Raw genomic sequence first — 27,277 nt, forward strand, 5'->3', positions numbered from 1 at the left:
TTGAGAAGATCTTTCCCTTTCTCCTTTGGCTTTCATTTATTTTCTTTCCTCAGTTATGTGTAAAGCCTCCTCAGACAACCACTTTGCCTTCTTGCATTTCTTTTTCTTTGGGATGGTTTTGGTCACTGCTTCCTATACATGTTACCAACATCTGTAACGTCATAGTTCTTCCAGCACTCTGTCTACAAGATCTAATCCCTTCAATCTATTCATCACCTCCATTGTATAATTATGAGGGTTTTGATTTAAGTCCTACCTGAATGGCCTAGTGGTTTTCCCTACTTTCTTCGACTGAAGACTGAATTTTGCAATAAGGTGCTCATGATCTGAGCCACAGTCAACTTGTTGTTGCTGACTGTATTGAGCTTCTCCATCTTTGGCTACAAAGAACATAATCAATCTGATTTCAGTATTGACTACCTGATGATGTCCCCTAAGGTATATTTCACAGTCCTTACATCACAGGTAAAGAAACTGAGACTCAGGGTGCTTGAGTAAAGTTTAAGATCACCATCCTGATTATTGTCAATATCATCATCTCTGAGCTTAGTGTCTTAAAACAACAGTTTTATTCTGGGTGTTTACTGGGCTCATCTGGATGGTTCTTGGGGCTGCGGTCAGGTGGCAGCTGATGAGGTAGCCATTTCAAAGGATTTCCTCACTACATGTATGTGGCTGATGCTGGCTGTAAGCTGAGATTTCAGCTGGGCTATCAGTCAAACACCCACACATGGCCTCTCCATATGGTCTTTCACTTAGGTCAGTTTAGACTTTTTTACAAAATAGAAAATTCCAAACAGAACAAGATGGGAGTGCATGGTATTTTCATGACCTCACCTCACAGAGCCTCACTTCTGTCGCCTGTCACTGGTCATGGCAGTCATGAAGTTCTGCCCAGGGTCAAGGGGGGGAGAACAAACCCCACTACTTGACAAGAAGAGTGTCACCACACTGCAAGAACGTGTGGGGTGGGATACATGGTGTCAACCGTCTTTGGAAATTGTGGCCTGCCACAATCACACAGCTAGTAAAATGGGTAGAGTCAGTGTTTGAACCCAGCTCAGCCTACAGCCTACATGCAAAGCCTGTGCTTGTAAACAATGACAGTACGCTGCCGAGAGAGTCAAAATGCCTCAAGCTCTGAGTCTGGGATACAGAGTACAACACATCAGGAAGACATTAACCTACAGGGTGTCCCGAAGAGGGAAGCCAAGATGCTGAGATGCCCAGAAACAGCGACATGATTTAACAAAGACTTGAGGAGATTTAGCCTGAAGAAGATAAAACTTAAAAGTGACATGATAGCTTTCTCCAATCCACTGAAGATAAACATGCGGAAGAAGGAAGACATTGTGTCTTGCCTTCCCCAGTGAAGGAGGAGACAAGGAGGCAGAATCCAGTTCAGTGCAGATGACAGAGCACTGGCTTTGGAAAGTTACTGGTTTGGTGAGCAATCCAGGGTTACCTGCTGGCTATACCTCTTAGGTAAATCACTTATCTTCTCTAGGCCTCATTTCCCACATCTGTAAAATGGAAGTAATAAAACCTATCTTACAGGGTTGCTGTAAAAATTAAAGATGATATATGTCAAGTAACCTGACATACAGTAATTACTCAGTAAATAATAGCTGCTATTTTTTATTATTGTTGTCATTGTTATTCATTAGAGCTCTTCAACAATGAGATTGGCTGCCTTGCAAAACACAAGGTCCCAGAAAGGATTTTTATACTTGACAACGTGGAGTATCTGGATGGAATGTTGGACTAAAAGCAAGGAAGCTCTGAGCCCACCTTGGGCTTACTGGAAATGAAGACGAACCCAGGCAGACTTCATTGTCCCTTGGATGGACTTAGCCTTGGGGCCTGCTGGGACCCTGGTAGCACTATCTAGGAGAGAATAAGAGGAAACCAGGAAGGCATTGAGCTAAGAAGGCAGCACAGGATTCCTGAGAGAGGCCCAGGTAGAGGCAGCAGAGGTCTTTGGGCAAAGGCAGTGACAGAATCAGAAAGATATCAGTAGGTTCTAGAAACTGTCTAGGCCGAATCCTCCTAGCCAGGCCTTCTGGGAAGTCTGTAATCCCTAGGAGAAGGATATGGTAAGAACGTTAGGAGCTGGGGCCCCAGACATCAAGGGTGACCTCCATGTCAGTTGCTCAGTTGTGTCGCCATGGACTGTAGCCTGCCAGGCTCCTCTGTCCATGGAGTTTTCCAGGCAAGAGTACTGGAGTGGGTTTCCATTTCCTTCTCCCAGGGATCTTCTGACCCAGGGATCAAATACAGTTCTCCTGCATAGCAGGCAGATTCTCTACCGCTTGAGCCACAAAGGAAGCCCGTAAGCACAGATTAAAAATCAGGAAACCAAGATGGAAATCAGGTCTTATGTCACTACTGCTGCTGCTAAGTCGCTTCAGGCGTGTCTGACTCTGTGCGACCCCATAGGCGGCAGCCCACCAGGCTCCCCCATCCCTGGGATTCTCCAGGCAAGAACACTGGAGTGGGTTGCCATTTCCTTCTCCAATGCATGAAAGTGAAAAGTGAAAGTGAAGTCGCTCAGTCGTGTCCAACTCTTAGCGACCCCATGGACTGCAGCCCACCAGGCTCCTACGTCCATGGATTTTCCAGGCAGGAGTACTGGAGTGGGGTGCCATTGCCTTCTCCGATCAGGTCTTATATAGACTGGCAAACAACATAGGGGAAAGAGAAGGTAGGGAAGGAAAGGGGGAAAGGGGGAACTTGAAAAGAACAGACAATATGTACAGCACTCACTATGTGCCAGGCATGGTTTTAAACATGCCATGAATGTTAACTCACTTAAGCAATGATCCCATAAGATATGAGTTATTATTATTCCCATCTTATGAGTGAGGAAACCAAGCTATAGAGAGGCTGTTAGTTGCCTGAGTCTCCATAGGTAGAAGCTGTCAGAGTCAGGTTTGAACCCAGGAAAGCTGCTTCCAGTGCTCTGATCTTTACCACTCTATTCTTAGGCCTGTCCAGGTGCATATACCACTTAATTTTAAGTGTACGCATATTCAGTCATGTCCAACTCTTTGTTGGACCCCATGGACTGTAACCCACCAGGCTTCTCTGTCCATGGAATTTTCCAGACAAGAATTCTGGAGTGAGTTGCCATTTCCTAATCCAGGGAATCTTCCTGACCCAGGAATTGAACCCAATTCTTTTGTGGCTCCTGCATTGCAGGCAGACTTTTCCCGCTGTGCCACCCTTAATTTTAAAGGTAATGATTATTGCCTCTATTTTCAGAGGAGGAAAACAGAAGCTCAGAGGAACAGAGAAGCTTCCTCCATATCAAACAACAAGAAGAGAACTGAGGTAGGATATTAACACAGGTCTGTCAGCTCCTGCAATTACACATAATCTTGTGTTTAACAGGCACAAGTACTTAGGACCTGCCAGAGGATTAACAGCAGAAACACTTGATTTCACTTCCTATAGCCAGGCAATGGTGCAAAGGCTTCCTGGCCTGCCTTGGGCTGAATGGGTCAAATTTCAGGGGCGTGGGTCTCAGTGACCTTACAGGGACAATGTCCCCAAGGTTCCCTCCTCCAATATGCCACTTCTCCCCCACAAATGCAGGCATGCCTGGGTTTGGTGTCACAGTGATAAATTCCAGTCTCTGATGGCAAAACTCCCAGGCCCCATTCCTGTCTGCCTATTAAGTGGCAAGACCTTTCCCTGACTCACCAGGGAAAACCTCAGAGGAAAAGGAAAAAAGACTGGGTTTCCAGAACATTAAACTTCCATTGCCACTGCCGCTTGCCAACCTCCCCGCTAATCACTTGGAGCAAAGAAAGCCAATGCTCGCTAGAGGGAGCAGGGGGTGGGGATGTTCACTGCATCACTGCCTGCTGACTGTCCTTGTCTCTCCAGCAGACAGGGACCTTGGAAGGTCAGTTCATCCCTCTTCCTAACCTGGCCCAGACTCGCTTCATGCAGAGAAAGAAATCTGGCCCAGCCAAAGGGACAGTTTTCCCTCCGTATTAGGTAACAAAAATATCAACCAGGGCTTATCTGAGAGCCAACTAATATTTAGTAAATATTGTCCATGTGCCAGACACTGGTCTGATTAAACTGGGCTCCAACCCTCTGTCTCCAAGGTTTATCATCAGAGGCTTAAGGATCAAAAAAGAGAGTAATGCTTAGATTTAGGGTATAAATACTGAAAACTTTCCCTGTCACCCCTACCTACTCCACCAGATCCACCAGCACCTTACAAAATACACATTCCTCCTGCCTTCTTTGCTGGCTTTCTTTTTCTGGGAGAGATTTTCTTGTGTAGCAACAGACTGCTCCAAAACAAAGGTTCGGTGGAATTTGGCCAGCAGTGGGTACAGTGAAAAGTTCACTGAGCTGGGTCACAGTGTGAACCTGGAACAGTCACTCAGCCTTGGTGATTTTTAGTAGTGCTATCTGTGTAATGGGATTACTTAAACCACCTATTTCTTAAATTATTCATGCCTTCCAATCTCTTTAAAGAAGTCTAGCTCACCACACTGGCATATATGATAAGAGCACATTTTAGGAAAAAATGCACAAAAAAAGGTATTCCTAGGGTGTGGGGAAATGGGCCCTTTTGTGCAGTGCTGGTAGGAGTACAAGCTGGTACATCTTTTTTAGTGTAGGTGGGAGGGTAGCAATAAGTGTGAAAGAAAAAGCATTACACTCATCCTTTTCCTCAAAATCTTCTTTCCAGGAATTTACCTTAAGGTATGTGAAAAGATACACAACATAACAATGGTCATTACAACATCATTTTATCACTTCACACCTACAAAAAGTATGTACAACAGATGTTTACAGGGAACCCTCCTACACAATTCATGAGAACGTAAATTGGTACAGACTCTATGGAAAACAATATGGAGGTCTCTCAAAAAACTAGAAGTAGAGTTACCATATGATCCAGCCATCCCATTCTTGGGCATATACTCAGAGAAAACTGTGATTCAGATAGAAACATGTACTTCTATGTTCATAGCAGCATTATTCACAATAGGCAAGACATGCAAGCAACCTAAATGTCCATCAAAAGATGAATAAAAAAGATCTGGTGTATATGTGTGTGTGTGTGTGCACGTGTATGTGTGTGTGTGTGTGTGTACACACGCAATGGAATGGGCTTCCCAGGTGGCTCAGTTGGTAAAGAATCTGCGATGCAGGAGACACAAGAGATTCCAGTTTGATTACTGGATTGGGAAGATCCCCTGGAAGAGGGCATGGCAACCCACTCCAGTGTTCTTGCCTGGAGAATCCCATGGACAGAGGAGCCTGGTGGGCTACAGTCCATAGGGTTACAAAGAGCTGGACACGACTGAGGTGACTAAGCATAGACAATGGAATATTGCTCAGCCCTAGAAAAGAATGAAATATGGATGGACCTAGAGATTATTATACTAAGTGAAGTAACTCAGAAAGAGAAGGCAAATACCATATGATATAACTTACATGTGGAATATAAAATATGACACAAATAAACCTACCTATGAGACAGAAACAGACTCACAGGCTACGGTTGCCAAGGGGTAAGGCGTAGGAGAGGGATGGATGTGGAGTCTGGGATTAGCAGATGGAAACTATTATATATGGGATGGATAAACAACAAGGTCCCACTGATAGCATAGGAAACTATATTCAATATCCTGTGATAAGCCATAATGGAAAAGAATATAAAAAGGAATATATATAACTGAATGACTTTACTGTACAACAGAAATTATACATTGTAAATCAAATTCAGTAAATACTTTAGTAAAAAAAAAAAAGGATATTTACATTTTAAAGAACTGCCATAATAAAAAATACATAGCCATACCCATGTATGCATGCTCAGTCACTAAGTCACGTCCAACTCTTTGCAACCCCATGAACTATAAAGCCTGCCAGGCTCCTTGGTCCATGGGATATTCCAGGCAAGAATTCTGGAGTGGGTTGCCATTTCCTTCTCCAGGGGATCTTCCCAACCCAGGGATCGAACCCACAGCTCCTGCAGCATCTCCTGCATTGCGGGTGAATTCTTTACCACTAAACCACCTGGAAAGCCAAGTACCAAACACCTATCTTAATATTCACCATACTTTTAAGCCTCATACATACGTGTCCCACCTCATGCATCTCTCTCCTCCCACTTCAGTAACCCACTACCCCAAATTTTGTGCTACTCCCTTTCTTTCCTTCTGTTTATAGTCTTGCCATACATCTACATATCTCTTAAGAAAAGTTTCATTTTTCCTATTTTGATCTCTATTCAAACATAGTCTATTTGTATACATTGGTCTGTGATCCTAGTTTTAACTTGATTTTTAACTCCACAAATTAGATGATGATGACAGTGATGATGATGCTTAGCATTGTTTTATACCATCAGTACTTATTTATACATCTTCACTTTCTTTCTTCACCATTCATCCTTGCACTTCAAATCTCCTCCTGGGGTCATTCTTCTTTTGCCATGTGCATATCTTCATAAGTTCTTTTAGCAAGTGTCTCTGGGTAATCAATTGTATCATTTTTTTCTTTTTAAAACATTTTCAATTTGCTTTTATTTTACCCTCATGTTTAAGAGAAAATTTAGTGGTGGTAGAATTTTAGCATAATATTTTCACTTAGCACTTTAGTCTTCTGGCTTCTGTTGTTGCTATTGATAAATAACCTGTGGGTGGAATTCCCATTGCTCTGTAGGTAATCTATCTTTTCTCTCTGACTTACTTTTAGGATCCTCTCTTTTTCTTTTGTATTTTGTTTTTCTACAAAATGTGAGTTTCTTTTTCTTTATCCTGTTTCGGATTCACTGGACTTGCTAAGCTGAGAAATAACATCTTTTGTCAGGACTGGAAATTGTTCAGTCATTATCTTTTTTAATACTTCTCTCTCCTTTCCTCTGTCATCCTTTAATGTTCCAATTATATCTATGTTGTGTCTCCCCACTCAGTTCTTTATATCTTTTCACTCTTTCATCTCTTTGTCTTCCTACTGTATTCTAGGTCATTCTTCAGAGAAACTTCCAGGTCACTAATTCTTTATTCTTGATTCAATTGTGTCTAGTTTATTATCACATATATTGAGTGGTTCATTTGTTTGATTATACTTTTCATTTTCTAAGATTGAAGGAACACCTATTCTAATATATTTAATGAAAAGATAAGTGTAATTATACTTGCTGGCAAAGGAAAATGTCAGCATAAGGACTGAGTATAAAAATTAAGCTATATAATAGTGTTCTCTTTGGATCATAGGTTGTTGGGTGATCTTTGCTTTATCTTTCTATACTGTTTTAATTTTTTGCAATGGGAATTTATTATATTAACAAAACAATTGTCTCAATGTTACACTATTATGCAGATATGCAAAACATTTGTGGCTTCTTTATTTCTCTGTAACATGCTTAATTATGCTTCTAGAAACTCCATCCTAGTGGGAATTAGAGGACTAGGAGTCTGATGAACCAGACCCAGGATATGGGTCTCCCCAGATTTGCTTGGTCCTATTTGCCTCTCCCCTCTACCACGTACTCAGTGGATATCTCTAACCACCACTGTCTCATACCCTAAAACTGCCTGCTGTTTCAGCCTTCTCCAAAGTGAGGGCTTTAGCAGATACTCCTTTGTACCTGCCATGGCAGGAACCACAGCAGCTCTGGTGCCAAGGTCTGACTCAACAAGATCCATGAAGATTCTGATTCTTCTCATCTCTTCCAGACTCAGATAAAGGGTGTGCTTTGACTTAGTGCTTAGTAACAGATTACTCAAAAGCTTGGGGCTTAAAGCAACTTATTATCACACATTTTTCTGTAGGTCAAGAATCTTCAAGTAGCTTAGCTAAGTGGTTCTGGCCAAGGGTCTGTCATGAGATAGTAGTCAAGATGACAACAGGAATTGCAGTTATTGAAGGCTTGACTGGACTTCAGTGAAGTTGGAAATTGGAGGTCCATTTCCAAGGTGGCTTACTCTCATGGATATTGGCAGGAGGCTTTGGATCCTCACCATGTAGGTCTCTTCATAGGCTGCTTGATTATCCTCACAACATGGAAGCTGGATTCTCCAAGAACAAGTAACAGCAAGGAGGAAGACACAATGACCTTCTCCCTGAAATCACACACTGTCATTTTCACTTTATTCTCTTTGTTAGAAGCAAGTCGCTAAGACTAGCACACACTGGGAGAGGCACTGGGCATATCCCTTGAGGAGAGCATGAAAGCGTCTGTGAATATATTTTTAAGCTACAACAAAGGACCACAGCACAGACACATGGCCTCCTACCTCCTCAGAATCTTCCCAGAAGGACCAGTTAACACAAAATCATAGTCCAGTGAGACAAATGTTGACCACTAAAATACAGGAAAGAGTTAAAAACGGTAAACAAATAAACAAACCATCCACTGACTCTTTTGAGACGCGGTGGTTCCTCACAGCTCATCTGAAAGAAGTCCCATGTGTCTCCACAACAAAATTAGTTTTCTTGTGCAGCTCAGTAATGCCTTCTCTCCTTCCCAGCCCCACTTTCCTTTTCTCCTTTATCCTTGCTACCCTAGGACAGCACTGTTGAGTAAAGCCTGAACATGTAAGCTTTGTCTCAAGTTCTATGTTCTAGAAACTTCAGTCAAGATCTCAACATAAGCATTTCTTTGAATGGTTCAGTCTCTTCAGAGTAAATGTTCAGACTTCCAGATTTCCTCCTGCAATACTCCACCACCACCCTGACTCTTCCTTAATGATGACTAAGTAGACGGTGACATGTACATAATTTTGTAGTAATGGGAAAGGAGAACTAACCTACGGTCAACACTGACCTCTGCCCCTGGGCTGTTTATCTAATCTGGTTTCTGTACTTCTCCGACTGACTTGTCAGGATGACACACTAGCACCCACAGCCAAAAACCACGATTCCGGTCCCTTTTCTCCAAGTGCAACGTTCTCTGCTCTGTGAACTCTTTGTTCCAATCCCAGACCTCTACTCAACTACAAACTCTCAGCATCCCAACAAATAAGAATGATTTCCATCACACCATAGCCTGAATTATCTCTACCCCACTGTTTGTAAGAAAATTCCATGGTCATATTATTGGGGAAAAGGAGGTAGTGAATTTAGAAATTTTTTTCTTTCCGTAAAACCTTACTTTCAAGACTATTCTGTCCTGATGGACTCAAAAACAGGAAGTTGCCTTTGGATGTAAAGCTAAAAATGACCTCTTTGTTCTGGATGATTCCTGCCTTTCCTGAAGAACTAAGACTCATTGCTTTCATGGGTGGAGAACTCCAGGAAAACAAATTTACAATATACAGATATTCACTCAAAACACATGTTAAACATATTATCTATCCCTTTTAAGCAATTAAAGTATTTTTTCAAAAAGTACTGTCATCGACTCATTATTGAGTCCATCTCTAGCTTGCCTATTAAGGATACCCCTCTTTATCGCTTCTCAAACAAATTGAACCTAATCAAACTTATAAGCCTTTGCACAGCAAAGGAAACCATAAACAGAACAACAACCTACAGACTGGGAGAAAATATTTGCAAATGCAACTGACAAGGGCTGAATTTCTCAAATATACAAACAGCTCATACAACTCAATAACAAAAAAAAAATAAACAACCCAATCCAAAAAAAAGGACCAAAGACCTAAATAGACATTTCTCCAAAAAAGACATACAGATAACTGACAGGCACATGAAAAGATGCTCAACGTCACTAATTATTAAACGTAAATCAAAACTACAATGAGGGGCCTTCCTTGGTGGCTCAGTGGTAAAGAATCTGCCTGCCAATGCAGGAGACACGGTTCAATCCCTGGTCCAGGAAGATCCCACATGCCACAGAGCAACTAAGCCTGTGAACCACAACTATTGAACCTGTGCTCTAGAGCCCGGGAACCACAACTTCTGAAGTCCACACTCCCCAGAGCCCGTGCTCTGCAACAAGAGAAACCACTGCAATGAAAAAAGCCATTGCAGTGGGAAGCCCATGCACCGCAACTAGAGAAAGCCCCCAGCAACGAAGACAGCATAGCCAAAATAAATAAAATTACAAAAGAAAAAACTACAATGAAATATCACATACATCATACAGTATCACAAATATACAGTCAGTATGGCCAGTATTTGTTTTCTACAAATAATAAATGCTGGAGAGAAAAGGGAACCTTCCTACACTGTTGGTGGGAATGTAAATTGGTGTAAGCTGCTCTGGAAAATAGTATGGAGGTCCCTCAAAAAAAAATGAAATATAGAGCTATATATGATCCTGCAACTCCAATTCTGGGCCTATATCCAGAGAAAACCATAGCTTACAAAGATATATTCACCTCAATGTTCACAGCAGCACTGTTTACAATAGCCATGCCATGGAAGCAACCTAAAAGTCTATTGATGGATGAATGGATAAAGAAGATATGGTACATATACACAATAGAATACTACTCAGCCAAAAACAGAATGAAATAATGCCATTTGAAGCAACATGGATGGTAGAGATTATCATACTAAGTGAAGTCAGACAGAGAAAGATAAATATCGTATGATATCACCTACATGTGGAATCTAAAAAATTATACAAATGAACTGATTTACAGAACAGAAACAGATTCACAGACATAGAAAACAATATTATGGTTACCAAAGGGGAAGAGGGCAGGGATAAATTAGGAGTTTGGAATTAGCAAATACAAGCTACTATATATGAAATAGATAAATGACAAAGATCTACTTATAGTACACAGAACTATATTCAAAATCCTGTAATAAATTACAGTGGGAAAGAATTTTTTTAAAAAGACACTCCTCTTTTTCCTCTACCTCCCAGTCCAAACACTCAATCTTCTCCCCTTATAAAGGGCAGCTCAGTTTGGACTCATTTCCCTGGTTTTGAACTCAGCAGTCCTTCCAGGATGTGAGTTCCTATACTTACCCCTTTGACCCAGAATAAGAAAGAGCTCTCACAAGTGCCATTGTCTTACTTCACAGTCAGGAAAGAGAGATCAAACACAAGGATTTTTAAGACATGAAAAGAAAAGATGGATGTGAAGTCACTTTGTCAACTGTAAAGCACTGTAAAAATATCAAGTATTATCTCATGAAGGAAGACTTCTTAAATAGCTGCGAAGAGTACTTCTTCTAATGTTGCCTCGAGATAGTCTTTTGAATGATGACACTTGTCCCAGGGGCCAGGAAGGATAAAGTCAGTATTAGGAGTGAGGCTTCTTTAAATCACTGATTAGAAAGGATGGAGCAAGAGGGGGCACCTGTGGAAAGTCATTTCCAGATGCTTCTCATCTGGCTGGACACACTGGCTTCAGGCACCCACTGGTGGGGCAGTATTAGAGAAGCCTAGGGAAGGCATCCAGGGAGGTCCAAGTCACAATACTGAGATGGTGGCAGAACCCCAAAACCTTCAGGCACACCACTTCTGCAGTTGTGGGCAGAGATCCACCCAGGCCACTGTCCAAATTCACTCAGCTGGGCAGAAGAGGAACTGATTTATGTCTCCAGCAGGTATGCCAGAGAAAATTCAAATTGATCAAAAATTAAATATTCATAGGACATTATTCATTAAGATTCATCTCACCGAATGGATGAAATGAGGCAAGGGAAGAAATTAGCTTGCTTGAGAGTGTCAAAGTGATTATGTGATTAAATTGCAATTTATAATTTCTCCTTCAAAAAAAGCCTACTTCTTGATTTGTATTTTTTCCTCCTTACTGTGCCCCGCTGTTGTCTAGGCCTGAGCCAAGGGCACTCAGGGTTAATCGGTGATGGGAAGGCTCCAAACACAGTGCCTGGTCTCCATCCTTCACTCCTACCCACTGCTGACTTCAGGAGAGGGCCCTAACCCAACATTGCTCTTAATGCTGAGAGCAGGGCCTCTGGAACAAGTGACAGCTTCCTCAGAAAAAAACAGACAAATCCCTACAGGACCACCTGGTTGGATTGTTTCCAGGCTTAGGCCACTGTCTCCTTTTCCTCTATGAGGAAAAAATTATATATATATATATATATATATATATATATATATGCAATACAATTTTTCTGTAGATTGTCAGTGTCCCTAAAGGACATACCTAGATGACCACCCTCCATCTTCTCCCAAAAGGAGGCATCTTTCTTGTACTCTTGGCTCCCCCTCCTGAACTTGATGTGGAGTTACACAGAGCCTCCTTGAGGCAAAGTCAGGGTCAGGTGATGATTTGACAAAGCTCACCCACTGGAACTCCATCATTGAAGGCTAACAAGCCTGTTCCTCAGAGCCTACCAACAAAGGTCCTCAGGGAAGTAACCAGAATTCAAGAACCCAGCAGTCCAGAGACAAGAGAATAGGTATACCCACCTGGTGGGCTGCTGTCTATGGGGTCACACAGAGTCGGGCATGACTGAAGTGACTTAGCAGCAGCAGCAGCAGTAAACCCACCCCCTTCAGCTGGTGGATCCTCTCTGCCACAATCCCCCATCTGGTGAACCTGAACCCAGTGAAGAACCAGGGATGCTCCCCAAACCTTGTCACATGGAGACCAGGCAGCTTTAGTTCCCCAGCTAAAGTCTCCAGAGCCCAGAGGATCCTAGGATCCTCCAGGATCCTAAGAATGCAGCCACCTTAGGAGGCACAGGTGGGCCTGAGGATCAGCAAGATCCAAATGGAGCCCCACTTTTATCTGCTCCTTTCATTGTGCTTCTGGGTGTGATTTCATTCCAGGAAGGGGTTTTGCTGCTAAAAATAATTTTAAATCACCGAATTAGATGACCTCTCCTAAGCCCCTTCCAGACCAGAAGCTTCTGATTGTCCGACTTTAGTGGTATAGAAACAAGATGCACTCTGAGCTAGACAAAGTCTCCATTTTCTCCCCTTACCTCTCACTTTGAGAAAAGCTGCAATCTGTCTGTCTGTCTTCCTTTCTAGAAGCCAGAGTCTAGTGAAGACGCTCTGTGTGGGTATGGAGGCAGATGGCTAACTGGGTTTATCTCACTCTGTCTCTGTCTTCTCCCATCTCGGCCTCTCACTGTCTCTATCGTTCTGTGTCTCTCTACTGCTACTGCCCAGAGAAGATTTAGATGCTGGCTCCAGCAGCTGAGAAGGGTGGTATTAATTCCAAGCTTGTTTCCAAACACCACAGAGGCCTGCCCAGGTTAATTAGTTGTGCAGGCTTTTCTTCAAGTGAGCGAGCCGGCGGAGTTTTTTATAGCTCTGTCACTGTGGTTATTTGTTCATCTTCTGTTTTATTTGGAAATGCGTTCATCTGACAATAAATAACATCCGCCATGACTAAGGGCAATAAACACAGTGAGCGACTCCTCCAGGGGTTTGGGGGGTCACAGCCAGAAGACTGCAAGGCCCAGTCCCCCTACCTGGAGGTGTTTCCAGGCCCTTGGAGAGGCAGGGAGGATGTGGGTAAGGCCAATGAGAGGAGGCTAGAGGAAGAGGCAGAACCAAGAGATGTGGACATGGCTACAGGTGAAAAAGAAATGCCACTGATGAGCAGAGCCCTCAGCAAGGCAGCAGGGCCTGAAAGTCTCAGGCAAAAGACACTGAGGATGGGCACGCCTCATGGCAGAGTGAAGGAAAAGATCTGGTTCCAGGCCCCAGTTCCAGCACCTAAGACCTGTGTGAACTCAGGCAAGTGTCTAGTCTCCACGCTTCAGTTTCCTCACCCTTAAAATGAGAAGGATAATAATAACTTTCTACTCAGAGTGGTTACCTAGGAGACAATGGAAGTAAATGTGCTCCACAAACAAAAGGGATTCTCTTTTTTTAGATGAAAAGAATTGCTCAGGTAGACAGTCTTGGAGTGTGTGTTCAGGACCCTAGGCCTCCCTGGGAAAAAATTAATCTGAAAAGGTTAGAGAAGGCATTTGATGCAGTTTCAGCCTTCTGTCCAAAGGATCTGTGCTGATGACTTCAACATGAACACAGAGTTTGGCCCATTTACAAGCTGACTGAAATCTTACCGTGGCTAGTTCAGCTCTTGCACAAGCCCCAACTGGGCAAATTCTGTTAATCCAAACAAAATTACCATGGGAAATACTTCACACTGATCTACAAGCACTTACATAGGACTTTAGGGGTGATACAGGGGGAAGGGGACAGAAGGACCACAGTATAAAACCAATTAGGCAGAACAGAATATTGGTAGAAGGTATTAGCTTGGGATTTAAATCACCTGTTTATATCACTTTACGCCTATAAACCTTAGAGAAGGTATTTAACATTTTTACCTCCTTTTAGTTTTTCTCATCTATAAAATGGGCATAATAATAGTGTCTAGCTCCTTGGATTGTGGTGTGAAGACTGAATGAGATGAAGTAGGTGGGATGCTTAGGATAGTAGATGGCATATGGCAAGGGTTCAATAAACACTAGCTATCCTTATAACATAAACTTAGGCAAGACACACATAACTGATCTATTCACTCACACGTGTATGCGCTTATTTTTACCAGGTGAGAACCTGGGTACACAATAAAAAAATTCAATCTGATGAAGTTTAATCAAGGAATTAGAAAATTACAGATACCAAGGGAACATTTCATGCAAAGATGAGCTCGATAAAGGACAGAAATGGTAGGGACCTAACAGAAGCAGAAGATATTAAGAAGAGTTGGCAAGAATACACAGAAGAACTATACAAAAAAGATCTTCATGACCAAGATAATCACGATGGTGTGATCACTCACCTGGAGCCAGACATCCTGGAATGTGAAGTTAAGTGGGCCTTAGAAAGCATCACTATGAACAAAGCTAGTGGAGGTGATGGAATTCCAGTTGAGCTATTTCAAATCCTGAAAGATGATGCTGTGAAAGTGCTGCACTCAATATGTCAGCAAATTTGGAAAACTCAGCAGTGGCCACAGGACTGGAAAAAGTCAGTTTTCATTCCAATCCCAAAGAAAGGCAATCCCAAAGAATGATGAAACTACCGCACAATTGCACTCATCTCACACGCTAGTAAAGTAATGCTCAAAATTCTCCAAGCCAGGCTTCAGCAATACATGAACCATGAACTTCCAGATGTTCAAGGTGGTTTTAGAAAAGGCAGAGGAACCAGAGATCTAATTGCCAACATCCGCTGGATCATGGAAAAAGAAAGAGAATTCCGGGAAAACATCTATTTCTGCTTTATTGACTATGCCAAAGCCTTTGACTGTGTGGATCACAACAAACTGTGGAAAATTCTGAAAGAGATGGGAATACCAGACCACCTGACCTGCCTCCTGAGAAATCTGTATACAGGTCAGGAAGCAACAGTTAGAACTGGACATGGAACAACAGACTGGTTCCAAATAGGAAAAGAAGTACATCAAGGCTGTATATTGTCACCCTGCTTATTTAACTTATATGCAGAGTACATCATGAGACATGCTGGGGTGGAAAAAGCACAAGCTGGAATCAAGATTGACAGGAGAAATATCAATAACCTCAGATATGCAGATGACACCACCCTATGGCAGAAAGTGAAGAGGAACTAAAAAGCCTCTTAATGAAAGTGAAAGAGGCGAGTGAAAAAGTTGGCTTAAAGCTCAACATTCAGAAAACGAAGATCATGGCATCTGGTCCCATCACTTCATGGGAAATAGATGGGGAAACAGTGTCAGACTTTATTTTTTTGGGCTCCAAAATCACCGCAGATGGTGATTTCAGCCATGAAATTAAAAGACGCTTACTCCTTGGAAGGAAAGTTATGACCAACCTAGATAGCGTATTCAAAAGCAGAGACATTACTTTGCCAACAAAGGTCCATCTAGTCAAGGCTATGTTTTTTCTAGTGGTCATGTATGGATGTGAGAGTTGGACTGTGAAGAAAGCTGAGTGCCGAAGAATTGATGCTTTTGAACTGTGGTGTTGGAGAAGACTCTTGAGAGTCCCTTGGACTGCAAGGAGATCCAACCAGTCCATTCTGAAGATCAGCCCTGGGATTTCTTTGGAAGGACTGATGCTAAAGCTGAAACTCCAGTACTTTGGCCACCTCATGCGAAGAGTTGACTCATTGGAAAAGACTCATGCTGGGAGGGATTGGGGGCAGGAGGAGAAGGGGACGACAGAGGATGAGATGACTGGATGGCATCACTGACTCGATGGACGTGAGTTTGAGTGAACTCCAGGAGTTGGTGATGGACAGGCAGGCCTGGCATGCTGTGATTCATGGGGTCGCAAAGAGTCGGACACAACTGAGCAACTGAACTGAACTGAACTGAATCAAGGAATGCTTCCAAGAGCAGTAACCTCATAGCAGTTCAAAGGAGAAGAGACAGGATATTCTTGTGTACTGTTGGGCAGATCCTCATGTATTTTCCCATTAATGCTTGAATCATAGCCAAGGTTATGAGAACCAAGTCACCCACAGAGAGCTAACCAGCAAGCTGCCAGCAGATGGAGCCAGCCACCTCCACATGGAGCTGATGGACGCACTGTGTGGGTGCTAAGTCCCTTCATTCGTATCCGACTCTTTGCAACCCCATGGACTGTAGCTCGCCAGACTTCTCTATCAATGGAATTCTCCAGGCAAGAATACTGGAATGGGTTGCCATTTTCTTCTCCAGATGGAGGCACCAGAAACCCCCAAGTCAACCAGAACCCAGCTCACCTCTAGTCAGGATAGAAAAGGACCAAGAGACAAGGAGAGAGGGCCTGTGGGGACAGGTTAGGCCTTTCTCTCCCCTGTGGAGAAGAGATGGCTTCCCTGCCCCAGTGCAAAGGGAAAGAGGATGCACAGACCCCACCGTGCCTCACAGGCTCAGAGCATTGCCAAAGTCCTTTGATTCCAGGAGCCACGCACTGCCGCCTAATGCTCTGTTTTTCTCCTCCCCTCCACTGTAAGAAAAAGAGCAGAGCTCTTGACCTTCACACCCTGAGGTCTAGGATCATCCTTGAATGTAAAGACTGGCACCTGTAGATTATGAAAGCAGAGGCCCACTGCAGTAGCCTACCCAGCAGACTTGGTACAGCATGAATGGGAAGAGGATGGTGGGCAGCTCTCCCATCCTAGGTCCAGGTGGCTCCTGAAGACAACAGCCACCCCAGCAGGCCCTGTAACTGCACATGGAAATGCACAAAAGTCCGTTCTAGGGCAGAAACCAAAGGTTTGCCCAGGTTGGGCTGAATCACGAGTTGGAGATCTAAGCCAGAGGATGGAGTCATAGGGGGCCTATATCACTAGTGAGACCAAAGGAAGGAGCAACTGAGGAGGTGGGGCTGGGAGGAGAGGATGGTCCTCAGAGACGGAAGAGGGCTGGGGTGGGATCTTCAGCATCCAGCAGAACCAGAAAGAACCCAGAGAGAGTAAAGGAAGCATGACGCCTCCCCTGTCCCCACGTGCTGTGGGCTCAGTCGTGTCTGACTCTTTCAGACCCCCTGGACTGTAGCCCGCCAGGCTCCTCGGTCCATGGAATTTTTCAGGCAAGAATACTGAAGTGAGTTGCCATTTTCTGCTCCAGGGGATCTTCCTGACTCAAGGATTGAACCCGCATCTCTGGCATCGCCTGCATTGGCAGGCGGATTCTTTACCATTGTGCCACCTGGGAATCTCAATCTGTCCCCATAAGTCATATCAAAAGGCCTCTTCCTCCCCATCCCTCCTCCCAGCCTCAAACAGAGTCACTGAGGCCTTGAAAAGGGTGAGAATGGGTGCCGTCAACCAAGTCCCCACTTCCCCTCCTCTGACCAAACAATCAGGGCCCACCCAGCTCCAGCTGACGCTGAAGGGGAGGATAAAGAAGAATCAAGTTTTGAATCAAGCTTGCCATGAAACTTTTAAATATTTAAAAGACTGAATCTTAATTACCAGAATAAGACTGTTAGTAACCGAAAGTGGCTGGAAAGTTATGGAACCAGACCAAGACATCATTAAGGGAGTTGCTCCCCAGCAGGAAAGAGAGATCTGGCACGGTATAGCCAGGGGCAGTTACTGGAAGAAATAAAATTACTTTGTGTTTATACTCCAACAAGTTGAGATTCCCCAGTAAGTCAGGCCCAACTACCTGCACAGAGAAAATAAACGGACGTTGGAGACCTGTGTCCCTGTGGTCAGGACACCCTGAGGACGGATACTGGCTCCCACTGAACACATCCTGCTCTTTCCCCTGCAGGTGCTGTCCCACCTCCCAGGGCAGAGACCTTAAGTGAAGAAGGGGAAATCTGTCCTCAGGCTTTTAATGAGGCTCTTAGAAGAACATGATGTTTTCTTCTTAGAGGAATCACCAATGGAATGTGCTCACAGGCAGCTGAAAAAGATGGTGCAATTTGCTTATTTCTGGTGCATTCCAGGAAGCATTACCTCTGCCTCACACTAGCATCCTCCAGTGGTCCCCGCCTGGGACAGCCAGCAGCCACAGAGGTCTTTGACTTTCCAGGCTGAGAAAGACAGAAGAGGAACAAGGCAAGGGACACAACCAGCCCTGGGACACAGAGGCAACACCTCCAGAGGGTCAGAAGACTGCCAGAGGGGGCTTGATTCCCTAGTGGAAAATGAGAGGAAACAAAGTTTATAAAGACAGTGGGAACTGATTCATGGAACAGGATGTTCCCTTGGCTAATTTCCATCTAGGGGAAAGGGAGGAACATTACTGAATGCCTGGGCTGTATCAGACACCATGTTCATCCTTGTCTTGTTTGATCCCCGCATATCCACAGCCATGTAAGGAAGGCCTTCTCTCCATTTTGCAGCTGGAGGCAGAGTGGTTGCCTAAGGTTACATGTTCCTGGGATTTGAACATCAGGTCTGTCTGTGTAGCATACGTGGAGATTTACTGCCTTTATCGCCCCTTCAGTAAAGGGTTTGCTGTCCTGATGCCAAGAGTGTTGGTTCTAGTTGCCCAGCAGTTAAGCCACAGTCATGCTTTTCTCAAGTACAGCCACCAGCCAGTGGATGAGCAAGATGGTGGTATACAAACCTAGCCCTTTCTACCAACATGGAACTCCTCTAACAAGCAATTTTGCTCCAGGGTGCCCCATTGGGCTGACAGAAGCATTATCAGTTTTGCTTCACAGACTGAGACCTCCTCCTGGCCAATCCTGCTTTCTGTCTTTTCCTTTAAGAAGTCTTATTCCCCTTTTGTACACTTAACTCCATTTTAGCATCTGGTTCCTGGAGAACCCAGCTGGAACTCCCAAAAGTCTGACTCTTAAGCTCCTGTTCATTCTAACACGTTATCCTCACTTTCACTCACCCTTGGGGTAACATTGCTGCAGTCCAGAAAATAACTTCCTATTGGTAGCTTTGTTTCACTCATTTCAGAGGAAAGCTACTAAGGTTTAAGGATTAGAGGAGTTCCCAAACAGTTAGTTACCCTTGACTACTAGGTATTCAATCAAATCGGTGACTAACATTTGACCATACTTTGAACTCTTAAATCCAGGTAAACAGTTGCCCTCACTTTCTCCATTTCTCCCATATCAATTCCAACCTTTATTTGCCACAAAATGGTGTTGAGATACAATTTCATTATATGTTGTGCTTAATGAGAATGCTTTATGATTCCTACGTTTCATTTAAAAGACAGGTAAGAACAAACAAAAAGAAAAAAATGTAATTCATCAAATTATATATATATATATATGTAATTCATCAAATTATACATATATATATATACACACATAAAAACAGACAAAGACATTACCCATTATATTTAATTGTGAGAAACTTGAACTCTTCCCACTAAAATCAGAAAGTAAGGAGACCCTTCTCATCACTGCTTTTCAACACTGTGTAGGGAAGTACTTTGTAATGCAGTAAGACAAGAAAAGAAAAGGTATACATTTGGGGAAGGAAGAAATAAAACTGTTCTTGTTCACAGATAGCATGATCATCTATGTAGAAAAATCTGAAAGATCTGACCAAAAAAAAAAAAACCCTTCTGGAACTAATTAGTAATTACAGCAAGGTTGCAGGATACAAAATTCGTATGTAAGAGTCAGCCACCTCCCTATACACCAGGAATGAACAAGTAGAATTTGAAATTAAAAACATGATGTATTTACATTAGTACCACCCAAAAATGAGATAGGTATACAAGCGTCAACCAAAATGGTATGTGTGGGGTCTCACTGCTTGCCACTCAAAAGTCAAAAAACAGGCCAGGTTGGTGGAAAGCAAAGTTTGCTTTATTTCAGATGCTGTCAACTGGGGTGGGAGGGTGGTGGACATCTGTCCAAAGGCCAAGCAGGGAGTGAAAGCATTTATAGACAGAATTGGGGGTGGAGGACAGTTGCATGCAGGAAAAGCAGAGTCATCTCTAACAGTCATCTTCAAATTTGTCATCAGTAGTCTGAGCAGCATCTTGGTTCTTCTAGGTGTAGTTAATCTTCAGTTGCAGGGCCCATTTGTTCCCATTTCTTTGCATCCAGTTCTCAGGATGTCCTGGGTACAATTTGGTCATCATGTAGTTAATTTCTCCAACTGGTGTTTTGGTATCTATCAGACAGCTCACAGGATATGGCTCAGAATATTATCTTTAGCCCTTGAGAAAGAACTACAGATTCTTGACTGTGCTTAAGGACTACATTATTATTATTTAGTCTCCTTTGACTGTTTTCCCATGTCTCACTTCTCTGATTAAACTTACTCTTTGACTAAAGTTTTCCGCAGACAAAAGGCAAGCAGAGGACATGGGGTGGGGGACAATAGGGTGGTGCTCCGTCTCACAGGTGCATACAAAATCTATAAAAGGAAAACTGCAAAACTCAGATGAAAAATATCGAAGAAAAATTGAATAAATGGAGAGTTCCATTTACTTAATAAATCCCATTCTCATGAGTAGGAAGACAATACTGTCAGGATATTAGTTCTTTCCAATTTGATCTACTGATTCAATGTAATCCCAATCATAATGCTAGCAATTATTTTGTGGTGTTGACAAACTAATCACAAAAGTTATATGGAGAGGCAAAAGACCCAGAATAGCCAACACAACACTGAAGGAGAAGAATAAAATCAAAGGACTAATATTACCTGACTTCAAGACTTCTCAAAGCTACACTAACCAAGACAATGTGGCCCTGACCAAAAAAAAAAAGGCAAACAAATCCAAGGAACACATTGAAAAACCCAGAAATACACTCACAAAAATATAGTCAACTAATCTGTCAGAAAGCAGAGGCAATACAATGGAGCAAATGAAGTCTTCAACAAATGATGCTGAGACAATAAGTATTCATGGGCAAAAATAATAATAATCTAGACATAGACTTTATACCCTTCACAAAAATTAACAAAAATGGATCATAGGAATGTCCCTGGCGCTCCAGTAGTTAAGACTCTGCACTTCAAATGCAGGGAGTGTGGGTTCAATCCTTGGTTGGGGAACTAGGATCCCACACGCAGAGTTGTATGGCCAAAAAGAAAAGGAAGTGAAGGTGAAAGTCACTCAGTTGTGTCCAACTCTTGCAACCCCATGGACTGCAGCCCACCAGGTTCCTCTGTCCATGGAATTCTTCAGGCAAGAATACTGGAGTTGGTTGCCATTTCCTTCTCCAAAAAAGAAAAGGATCATAGACCTAAATGTAAAGCAAAAAGCTAAAAAACTCCTAGAAGATAACGTAGGAGAAAACCTATATGACCTTGGATATAGCAATGACTTTTTAGATACAGCATAAAAGGCACGATCCATGAAAGAAATAATATATATGCTGAATTTAGTTCAAAATGAAAATACCTGTCCTGTGAAAGACAATGTCAAAAAAAATGAGAAGACAAGTCACAGCCTAGGAGAAAATGTCTAGAAAAAAACATATAAAGAACTGCTATCCAAAAGTACAAAGAACTCTTAAAACTCAACAGGAAAACAAATAACTTGATTACAAAATGATTCAAAGACCTGAACACACCCTACAAAGAAGATATACAGCTGGAAGATAAGCATATGTAAAGATGCTCATGATATATCATCAGGAAAATGCAAATTAAAACAACAAAAAGGTAACAGCACACACCTAGAATGGCCAAAAACCAAAATATTGACACCACCAAATGCTGTCAAGGATGCAGGACAACAGCAACTCTCTTTCATTGCTGGTGGAAATGCAAAATGGTCCTACCACTTTGGAAGCCAGTTTGGTGGTCCTTACAAAACTGAACATACTGCTGCTGCTGCTGCTAAGTCACTTCAGTCAAGTCCAACTCTGCACAACCCCATAAACGGCAGGCCACCAGGCTCCCCCATCCCTGGGATTCTCTAGGCAAGAACACTGGAGTGGGTTGCCATTTCCTTCTCCAATGCAGGAAAGTGAAAAGTGAAAGTGAAGTCGCTCAGTTGTGTCCGACTCTTAGCGACCCCGTGGACTGCAGCCCACCAGGCTCCTCCGTCTATGGGATTTTCCAGGCAAGAGTACTGGAGTGGGGTGCCATTGTACTACCATACAATTTATCAAATGTGCTTCTTGGTATTTACTCAAAGGAGTTGGAAACTTATGTCCATACAAAAAAAGTTTCATACAGATGTTTATAGTATCTTTATCTATAATTGCCAACACTTAGAAGTAACCAAAATGTCTTTCAGTAGGTGAACAGATAAATAAACTGTAGTACAGTCAGACAATGAAATCTTTTTCAATGCTAAAAAGAAATGAGTTATCAAACCATGAAGAAACACATGGAGAAACTTTAAATTCATATTACTAAGTGAAATAAGCCAATATGAAAAAGCTACATACTATACAATTCCAAGTATATGACATCATAGAAAAGGCAGAACTATGCAGATGACACCACCCTTATAGCAGAAAGTGAAGAAGAACTAAAGAGCCTCTTGATGAAAGTGAAAGAGGAGAGTGAAAAAGTTGGCTTAAAACTCAACATTCAGAAAACTAAGATCATGGCATCTGGTCCCATCACTTGATGGGAAATAGATGGGAAAACAGTGGAAACAGCATCAGATTTTATTTTTGGGAGCTCCAAAATCACTGCAGATGGTGACTGCAGCCATGAAATTAAGACGCTTACTCCTTGAAAGGAAAGTTATGACCAACCTAGACAGCATATTAAAAAGCAGAGATATTACTTTGCCAACTAAGGTCCGTCTAGTCAAGGCTATGATTTTTTCAGTGGTCATGTATGGATGTGAGAGTTGGACTGTGAAGAAAGCTGAGCACCGAAGAATTGATGCTTTTGAACTGTGGTGTTGGAAGACTCTTGAGAGTCCCTTGGACTGCAAGGAGATCCAACCAGTCCATCCTAAAGGAGATCAGTCCTGAATATTCATTGGAAGGACTGATGCTAAAGCTGAAACTCCAATACTTTGGCCACCTAATGTGAAGAACTGACTCATTGGAAAAGACCCTGATGCTGATAAAGGTTGAAGGTGGGAGGAGAGGGGACAACAGAGAATGAGATGGTTGGATGGCATCACGGACTCAAAGGACATGAGTTTGAGTAAACTCAAGGAGTTGGTGATGGACAGAGAGGCCTGGCGTGCTGCAGTCCATGGAGTCACAAAAAGCTGGACACGACTGAGCAACTGAACTGAACTGAACTGATGGAGACAGTAGAAAGATCAGTGGTTGCCAGGGGTGAGAGGTGAGGAGGGGTAAATAAAGGATTTTTAGGGTAGCAAAAGTACTCCATATGATATTATCATTATATGTTTGTATAGAACAGTGAACCCTAATGTAAACTATGGACTCTGGTGATCATGATGTATCAGTATAGGTTCCTCCATTATAATAAATTTACCACTCTAGTGAGGGATGTTGATAATTGGGGCATAGTGCATTTTTGGAGGGGCAGGGAATATATGAGAACTCTGTATCTTCCTCTCAATTTTTCTGTGAACCTAAAAGTGTTCTGAATAAAAATGAAGTCTTTTTTTTTTTAATTTAAAACTTCTGTGCCTCAGGGACACTATCACTATGAAAGTGAAAATACAACCCACAAAATGGGAGAGATATTTGCAAGCACATATTGGATAAGATACTAGTATCCAGAATACATAAAGAACTCTAACAGCTCAACAATAAAAAGACAAATAATCCAATTAAAATTGGCATAAGATCTGAATAGATATTTCTCCAACAAAATTATATAAATAGTCGATAAATATATGAAAATGTTCAACATCATTAGTCATTAAGAACATGTAAACCAAAACCCCAGTGGCATACTACTTCACTAGGATGGTTATAATTTAAAAAGAGAGAGAGAGAGAAATAAAGGAAGAAAGGAAGGAGGGAGGGAGGAAGAAAAGAAAGAAAGGAAGAACAGTAACAAGCATTGGAGAGGACGTTGAGAAATTGGAACTCTTATGCATTGCCGCTAAGAGTGTAAAATAGTAGAGCCACTTTGGAAAATGTTTATCAGTTTCTTAGAAAGTTAAACATAAAATTAGCAGATGACTGAGCAGTTAACCTCCTCAGTATATATCCAAGAGAATGGAAAACATATTTATACAAAACCTTGGGACTTCCCCAGTGGTCCAGTGATTAAGACTTTGAGTTTCCACAGCAGAGGGTGCAGATTCCACCCCTGGTTGGGGAACTAAGATCCCATATGTTGCATAGTAAGGCAAAAAAAAAAAAAAAACTCATACACAAATATTCATAGCAGCATTAAAGCCAAAAAGAACCCAAATGCACATCAATTGAAAAATGAATAAACTAACCTGTAGTATATCCATACAATGGAATACTATTTAGCTGTGAAAATGACTGAGGTGTTCATATAAGCTACAACATGGATGAACCTTGAAAATGTGCTATATGAAAAAGTCATAAACAGACTTATATTGTATATCAGTTTATATATTCAGAATAAGCAACTTTATAGAGACAGAAAGTAGATTAGTGTTTGCCAGGGGCTGGGCGGGGGCAGTTGAGGTGGGGGGGGGGGGCGGTTGAGAAATGGAGAGTGACTGCTTAACAAGTACAGGATTTCTTTATGGGGTGATGAAAATGTTCTGGAATTAGTGGAATTAGGTAGTGGCAATGGCCAACTCCAGTGTTCTTGCCTGGAGAATCCCAGGGACTGGGGAGCCTGGTGGGTTGCCGTCTATGGAGTCGCACAGAGTCGGACACAACTGACTCGACTTAGCAGCAGCAGCAGCAGCAGCAGCAATGGTTGCATAACTCTATACATACACTAAAAACCACTGAAATGTGTACTTTTAAAGAGTAAGCTTTACAATATGTGAATCATAACTCCAGAAGAACCCTAAAACTGTTTGAGATTAAAAACTGTAAAACTGAAAAACAAAAAGAAAACAGAAAAAAACTGTTGTGAACCTGTTCAGTTCAGTTCAGTCACTCAGTTGTGTCCGACTCTTTGCAACCCCATGAATCACAGCATGCCAGGCCTCCCTGTCCATCACCAACTCCCGGAGTTCACCCAGACTCACATCCGTCGAGTCAGTGATGCCATCCAGCCATCTCATCCTCTGTCGTCCCCTTCTCCTCCTGCCCCCAATCCCTCCCAGCATCAGAGTCTTTTCCAGTGAGTCAACTCTTCGCGTGAGGTGGCCAAAGTACTGGAGTTTCAGCTTTAGCATCATTCCTTCCAAAGAAATCCCAGGGCTGATCTCCTTCAGAATGGACTGGTTGGATCTCCTTGCAGTCCAAGGGACTCTCAAGAGTCTTCTCCAACACCACAGTTCAAAAGCATCAATTCTTCGGTGCTCAGCTTTCTTCACAGTCCAACTCTCACATCCATACATGACCACTGGAAAAACCATAGGCTTGACTAGACGGACCTTTGTTGGCAAAGTAATGTCTCTGCTTTTCAATATGCTATCTAGGTTGGTCATAACTTTCCTTCCAAGGAGTAAGCGTCTTTTAATTTGTTGTGAACCTGTAAAAGGTTTTTTAAAATGGCACCAAAAGCACAATCCATTTTTTAAAAAACTGATAAATTGGACTTTATCAAATTAAAATTTTTGATCTATGAAAGATATTGCTAAGAGAATAAAATAACAAGCCATATACTTGGATAAACTCTTTGTAGAACATGTATCTAATAAAGGACTCGTGTCCAGAGTATGTAACAAACTTTAAAAACTCAACAATAAGGAAGCAAACAACAAATTTTTTAAACAGACTGAATATTTGAACAGAACTTCAACAAAACAAAAAAAATAGGCAGATGGAAAATAAGTACATGAAAAGATGCTCAGCATAATTAACCATTAGGAAACACAAATTTAAAAATCATAAGGGTACCACCATGTATCTATTAGAATGGCTAAAATGTAAAAGATGGCCATACAAGTGTTGGCAAGGATGCATAACAGCTGAAACTTTCATGGTTTAACCATTTTAGAAGTCTGTCTGGCAGGTTTTTGTTTTTTTAGTTAAATATATTCCTACCATACTTCAAGATAGTTCCCCAAGAGAAAAGACAGAATAAGTCCATAAAAGACTTGTTTAAAAATGTTCATAGCAACTTTATTTGTAATAGCCCCAAATTGGAAACAACCCATATGCTTATCATTGGTAGAATGGAGAAACAAATGGTGTCTATTCATACAATGGAGTATTACTTGGCAGTGAAAAAGCATGAGCTATTGATACACAAAACTGTATGGATGATTCTCAAAATACTGAGTGCACCAAAAAGTTTGTTTGGGTTTTTCTATAACATCTTAGCCAACCCAATACTTATATTCAGTGAAAGAAGTCAGACAAAAAGGGATATATACTGTATGACTCTATTTACATAAAATTTTAGAAATTGATCTATAATATCAAACTGACCTATAATAACAGAAAGCAGATTAGTGGCTGCCAGAAGCAAGAAGAGAAGAAGGCAAGAGAGGGTGGAAAAGAGAGAACACAAAGGGGACAAGGAAACTTTCAGTGATGGATGTGTCCCCTATCTTAACTGTGGTGATGGTTTCATAGGCATGTTAAGCTAATGAAGGTGTGGGAGAGATAAACTAGGAGGTTGGAATTAACATGAATTAACGGGTACACTCCCATATATAAAATAGATAACCAATAAGGACCTACTGTATAGCACAAAGAACTATACTCAAAATTGTATGTTAATAATAACATACAAGGGGAAAGAATCTGGAAAAATAGTATATGTATGTGTATAACAGAATCACCTTATTGTACACCTGAAACTAGCACAATGCTGTAAATCAACTATACTTCAAGAAAATAATTATTAGCCTTTTTAAAAACTTATAAATTGTAAACTTTAAGTATGTGCAGTTTATCATAAGTTGATTAGAACTCAGTAAAGCTAGAGAAAGAAAGAGCATTCATGAGTGAATATATAATTTATTGTATAATATCCGACAAGTGGGAAAAGTCCCATTTAGATTCTGCCCCCAAGACTTTAAGTGCCTTA

At 41.9% G+C, this 27,277-nt stretch overlaps 1 long non-coding RNA gene across 1 annotated transcript in view; it reads right to left on the bottom strand.

The window, feature by feature from the left end:
• Positions 1-20,078: 20,078 nt before the first annotated feature.
• LOC147376055 (uncharacterized) overlaps positions 20,079-27,277 on the bottom strand; it is a 33,285-nt gene continuing 26,086 nt past the window's right edge. The window contains exon 2 of the long non-coding RNA XR_015160687.1: positions 20,079-20,356. This is a non-coding gene — a long non-coding RNA (uncharacterized LOC147376055). The remainder of the gene's footprint in view (positions 20,357-27,277) is intronic.

This window comes from Bos grunniens, chromosome 3, assembly GCF_055505025.1.
Source record: "Bos grunniens cultivar Pamir isolate PY7600 chromosome 3, Bosgru_T2T1.0, whole genome shotgun sequence".
NCBI classification, from domain to species: Eukaryota; Metazoa; Chordata; class Mammalia; order Artiodactyla; family Bovidae; genus Bos; species Bos grunniens.